Source organism: Sphaerodactylus townsendi, linkage group LG03 (assembly GCF_021028975.2).
Source record: "Sphaerodactylus townsendi isolate TG3544 linkage group LG03, MPM_Stown_v2.3, whole genome shotgun sequence".
NCBI lineage: Eukaryota > Metazoa > Chordata > Lepidosauria > Squamata > Sphaerodactylidae > Sphaerodactylus > Sphaerodactylus townsendi.
The window spans coordinates 171,922,685-171,929,032 of record NC_059427.1 but is presented as its reverse complement, the minus strand read 5'-3'; positions in this window follow the sequence as shown (position 1 = coordinate 171,929,032).

Sequence of the window (6,348 nt, the reverse complement as noted above, 5' to 3'; positions counted from 1 at the left end):
TCATCTGAGCTGTTCTGCATCTGGCCAAATATCCTTCCATTTATCCAAAAAGGAGCTGATCCTATTACAAATACATATTTTAAATTATTATTTTAGGCAACGTAAGCATCAGTGTACATGTTGAATAGCATTCATTTTTGGTTATTCATGGTAGTCCAGTTCACACTTATTGCCTGGAGCCCCCACATAAATGTCCTAAACCACACTGGGAATTGCGCCAATACCAGATTTGTGACTTGTAGGCTTGCCGACTGCCAGGTGAGACCTGGAGTTCTCCCAGAATTATAACCGGTCTCCAGACAACAGAGATCTGTTCCCTTGGAGAACATGACTGCATTGGAGAGTGGCATTTATGACATTATACCTGCTGAGATTTCTCTACTCTCCAAACTACACCACTCCTAAGCCGCACCTCCAAAATCTACAGAAATTTCCCAGTCCACACTTGGCAACTTATTTACGCAGAGGCACCTTTTGTGTTAAAACACCCTAATCCAGTGATGGCGAACCTTTTCGAACCGAGTGCCCAAATTGCAACCCCAAACCCGTTTATTTCTCGCAAACTGCCAACACAGCAATTTAATCTGAATACTAAGGTTTTAGTTTAGAAAAAACTGTTGGTTCCGAGGCATGTGTTACTCGGGAGTAAGCTTGGTGGTAGTCGGTGGCTTGGCTTTGAAGCAACCGAGCAACTCTTCCAATGGGTGAATCACGACCCTAGGAGGGTTTACTCAGAAGCAAGCCCCATTGCCAGCAACCGAGCTTACTCCCAGGTAAGGATTCCACTTTAGTTCTTCACATGAACATCAGTGGGGTTTAACAGCACTTAACAGGGTTACCTACACTGCTTCCCCAAAACGAAGTCTTAGGTTTAATGCTAATAATCAAGCCCAGTGGCCCAGGCCAGCCTAGATTTGGGGGGGTCACTCTATTTGTGCGTGCCCACAGAGAGGGCTCTGAGTGCCACCTCTGGCACCCGTGCCATAGGTTCGCCACCACTGCTAATCAAAGGGCTATCTCCACAGCTGCTGGAGGTTGTACATCTGTGACAATTCAATACAGCTAGAGTTATGAAAATCATGCTACTTGGAGATGAACCACATGTAGAAACCGACAGGAGGAACATTCTGGACTTCTTGGGTTCTACAACATTACTCATAATTCAGTCAAGGATAAATGGGCTTCCCTCTTGCATAGTTTACTTTTTAAAATGCTCAAAACCTTGTGGGATGCCTTGCTGACCCACTCTATTGGGAAAAAAATGCCAGTACAAACACAAAAAAGTCTTGTATGTTAAAAAAAACATTTTATTGACAGAATGTATCATAGGAGACATTTTGTATGACTATATTCCATCATTTTGATCATACACTTCCTTGGAGGCGTTCTCTGGTAAGACAAAGTAGAACAAATTATATAAATAAAATGAACAGTGTTCCCATTTATTCATTTTTACTCACATTCTGCACTTTATCACCCTTATAACACTTCTCTGAGATTTTCAGATACGTCATTGTCCTGTATCTGTATATTATAATACCGAGCACAGGACTTCAGGGAAAGTTGTGTACTTTCACAAACTTATAGATCTTTTGAACTCTGAACTGTGGCTCTAGGAATGGAAAAACTGTATAATCAAAGACAGTTATTTTATAAAACAGTTATTTTATAAAATATGTTAAAAAAAGTCTGACAACTAACAACTTGAAAGTATGTGTATTTTGAAAGCCATCCTAAGCGAAGTCAATTGGGTTATAAAGGTGTAGCACTATTTGCAATTCCACTTTATGCTAACTGGAGGGTCAATTACTCAAGTGCTTTGGTCTAGAGAAGTGATGGCAAACCTTTTAGAGACCGAGTGCCAGGGGCGGAGCAAGGGGAAACTGCGCCCGGGGCCCGCGTGTGCCCTGCGCCCTTGCCAAGCTCCCGCCCGCCCCTGCCCCGGAATGCCCCCTGAATGCCTCGAAACACCGCCACCATGCCCCCAGTATGCCCTCATCACATCCCCGCACGCCCAGTGTGTCGCGCACCCCTCGCCCCCTTGGCGCTATGCCACTGCCGAGTGCCCAAACTGGGGCGACAGTGTGCATGCCCACAAAGAGGGCTCTGAGTGCCCCCTCTGGCACATGTGCCATAGGCTCACCACCACTGGTGGATAATTTTATGGCTGCATTTTGGGAAGGAGATCTGAATTATTTTCTGATAAACATTAGGGTTCTTGTTGTAAATGTTCTGATAAACATTAGGGCTCTTTTAGGCAGATCCCTGCTTCCTTTTTGTGTTATTTGAGTGGCTCTGCTGTAGGGCAGAAGAAATAATTTTGTACCAGACACTGGATTTCTGCCAGTTTTGGAAAGGAGCTCTTGACTTTATGATATGAATGCATGTTCCTATTTGCTGTTCTGCCTCACCAGGTTGGGCCACTGCTCTGCCTCACCTGGTGGGCCACTGCGAGTAGCAGAGAGCTGGACTAGATGGGACTCTGGTCTGATCCAGCTGGCTTGTTCTTATGTTGTATTTTAGAAATCTGCATTGGTAGTTAAAGCAACTTTAATGACAGGGTTTCCATTTTTTTTCGGTCCACCTTCAAGAACTTTGCTTTTGAAAGTGCCTTATTATGAGATTACTTAAGAGCTGCCAACCAATAATGAAATAGTCACAGGGATAAAATAAAGCATTTATGGATTAGACTGCATATTACATCCAAAGAAGATAAATCCATACACTGTTCAGTAAACACATACAGCTGCCTTAAAGGGACTCTTGGACCCTCAAGAACAGTTTTGCCTACTCAGAATGGCAGCGACTCTCCAGGGTCTCAATATCCAAATGTTAAAGGGACAGTATAGTTATACAAACAGACCAAACAACCCGAAGAAAAACAAAACTATACTGCACTGGAAGCTGAGACTCTAGAGATCAAACAACCTCAAGGGAAACCAAAAGGCGATCAGTCAAAAATAATGTGATATTCAAGAATCAAGATCATGTACACTAGTAGCCATTGTATTCAATGAATACAATAAAATCTATTTATACAAATGAGTTTAGAATAACTAATGGGTATTTAATATTTTGAAGTTAAGGATGGAAGATTTGATATGCATATGAATTTACAAGACTTACTCAGTCGGGGTGCAGGAATTCTTATCTCACCTGAGGAAGTGTCTTTTTGGGACATGAAACAGGAGAATAGCCAAAATTCCATAGCAAGTGCATATATCACAGGTGTCAAACTCGCAGCACTCCAGATGTTATGGACTACAATTCCCACCATCCCCTGCCAGCATCATGCTGGCAGGGGATGATGGGAACTGTAGTCCATAACATCTGGAGGGCCACAAGTTTGATATGATATGAAATCTAAATGGCATGTGTATAGAGTGGATACATATGCTTAAGAACATAAGAACGAGCCTGCTGAATCAGACCAGAGTCCATCTAGTCCAGCACTCTGCTACTCGCAGTGGCCCACCAGATGCCTTGAGAGCTCACCTGCAGGATGTGAAAGCAATGGCCTTCTGCTGCTGCTGCTCCCCCGAGCACCTGGTCTGCTAAGGCATCTGCAATCTCAGATCAAGGAGGATCAAGATTGGAAGCCAAAGATCAATTTCTCCATAAATTTGTCCAAGCCCCTTTTAAAGCTATCCAGGTGAGTGGCCATCGCCACCTCCTGTGGCAGCATATTCCAAACACCAAGCACGTGTTGTGTGAAAAAATGTTTCCTTTTATTAGTCCTAATTCTTCCCCCCAGCATTTTCAATGGTTCTAGTATTGTGAGATATTAGCTTGTATTGGAAATTAGTTTTATGACTGTTATGTACTGCGAATTTAATTTATTGAATGTTATGTGTGATTAAGTTTGTGTATATATAAAAACAGTCTGAGTATACAGAAGCATGAACACAATATTTGATTAAATAGACGTTATTGTATGCGGGGAATGATCTTAAATGTTTTATTGATTAAAAAGATTCTATAATAAGGAGAAGGGGAAGTACAGAAATAAAAAAGGGTGAAAAAGTAAAGAAGAATACATTGTAGGAAAAAAAGAAAATTTATAATTAATACATCTATAATCTAATTTCATGTCATTATTTCAATACATTGTCATTTAATAAATAAGGAAAAGTATGACTTCTTCTTCAAACTCCAGTTCATAACAAACCAAAACCAAAATCTGTTCTTATATAATCCTAGCTGGTTTTTAGCCGGCTAGACCACTATGGGTCAGCCCCCTCTTAAATTCTATAGCAGATCATAGTTATCTATCAATTCATCTATGAGGTTATAAGCATTTTTCTATTTACTATCTGGTTCTAATCTATCTAACAAATAAACAACACTTCAAACAATTAATAATCGATTGGGAGTACAGAATCTGAATCCATAATCAAGGGAATGATCTTGATTCTTGACTATCACGTTGTTTTTGACTGATCACCTTTTGTTTACCCTCGAGGTTGTTTGATCTCTAGGGTCTCAGCTGGAGATCTTTCATATCACCTGCTACTTGATTCCTTTATCTGGAGATGCCAAAGCAAATGTTTTCCTACTGAGCCATTGCCCCTCCCTGACGTTCTGCCGTCACCTATATATTTTGAAGCCTATTCCTCCATCCAGTGATAATGTAGACTTTGGATACATTCACACTACATGGCTGAGTTGCTTTAATACGTGGTCACTATTCCTTGGAATTATAAGGAGGGAAAAGAGGATACACTGTGAACCTAGAATAGAAGAGCACCCTTACCGACTGCAATTCCTGGAATGCTTTGGAGGAAGTCATAATAGTTTAAAGTGTTAAAGAAAAAATATACGCTGCTGGCACAGATATTATGCATGTATGTATGGTGGCATTCATATCCCACTTCACATATCTCATGGCAGTTTACATAGGATTCCCAAGGTGTCTCCAATCCAGACACCAATCAGACTCCAGACCTGCTTAGCCTCATCAAAGTGGCTCTTTCATGTGCCCTCCCACTATACTTTGGAATCCTAATAATACCGTAGCTCAGTGATGGCGAACCTTTTCGAGACTGAGTGCCCAAACTGCAACCCAAAACGCACTTATTTATCGCAAAGTGCCAACATGGCCATTTAACCTGAATACTGAGGTTTTAGTATAGAAAAAAATGGTTGGCTCCAAGGCGCGTGTTACTCAGGAGTAAGTTTGGTGGTAGTCGGTGGCTTTGCTTTGAAGCAACTGTGCAATGCTTAAAACAGGTGAATCACGACCCTAGGAGGGTTTACTCAGAAGCAAGCCCCATTGCCAGCAACTGAGCTTACTCCCAGGTAAAGGATCATGCTTTAGTTCTTCCCATGAAAATCAGTAGGGTTTAATAGTGCTTAACAGGGTTACCTACACTGCTTCCCCAAAACTAGGTCTTAGGTTTAATGCTAACAATCTCCCTGAAATAATTACACTATTATCACATGACGAACTCTGTGCACGCGTGCCCACAGAGAGGGCTCTGAGTACCACCTCTGGCATCCAGGGACGTAGGTATAGATTTTTTATGGGGGGGTTCGGGGGGGGCACACCCCCACCCGCCCCTAGGGCATGGCCACGCCTCCCCAAGCCCCGCCCCTGGCCTAGCGCTTATAAAAGCAGCTCTCCGAGGTCAGGTCGGGGATAGCAGACTCCCCTGCCCTGCCCCTCCCCTCTGGGCAGAGGCATAGAGGGAAAATGGAGCCTGGTGCAAAATCTGAGTTTCGCCCCTCCCCCTGGGCAGCCGCTGTGATGCTGGAATCCTCCCCCAAACAGCATCACTTTCAATGGTGCTTAAACTAGAGAGCCCAAATTCTCCTTTTAAATCCACCTTAAAAGGAGAATCTGGGGTCCCCAGTTAAACAACATTGAAAGTGATGCTGTTTGGGGGTGGACTCTCCCCCACCCTGAAACAGCATCACTTTCAATGTGGCGTAGTGGTTAAGAGCAGGTGCATTCTAATCTGGAAGAACCGGGTTTGATTCCCTGCTCTGCCACTTGAGCTGTGGAGGCTTATCTGGGGAATTCAGATTAGCCTGTGCACTCCCACACATGCCAGCTGGGTGACCTTGGGCTAGTCACAGCTTTTCGGAGCTCTCTCAGCCCCACCCACCTCACAGGGTGTTTGTTGTGAGGGGGGAAGGTCAAGGAGATTGTAAGCTCCTTTGAGTCTCCTACAGGAGAGAAAGGGAGGATATAAATCCCAACTCTTCTTCTTCTTCTAAACTGAGGACCTCAGATTCTCCCTTTAAATCCATGCCGAAGGGGGTGGTTTTAAAAGGAGAATCTGGGGAAATTTGGGGGGTGCCTGTTGTCAGGGGTGCAATTGTTAAGCTAGCAGCACCAAACTTTCA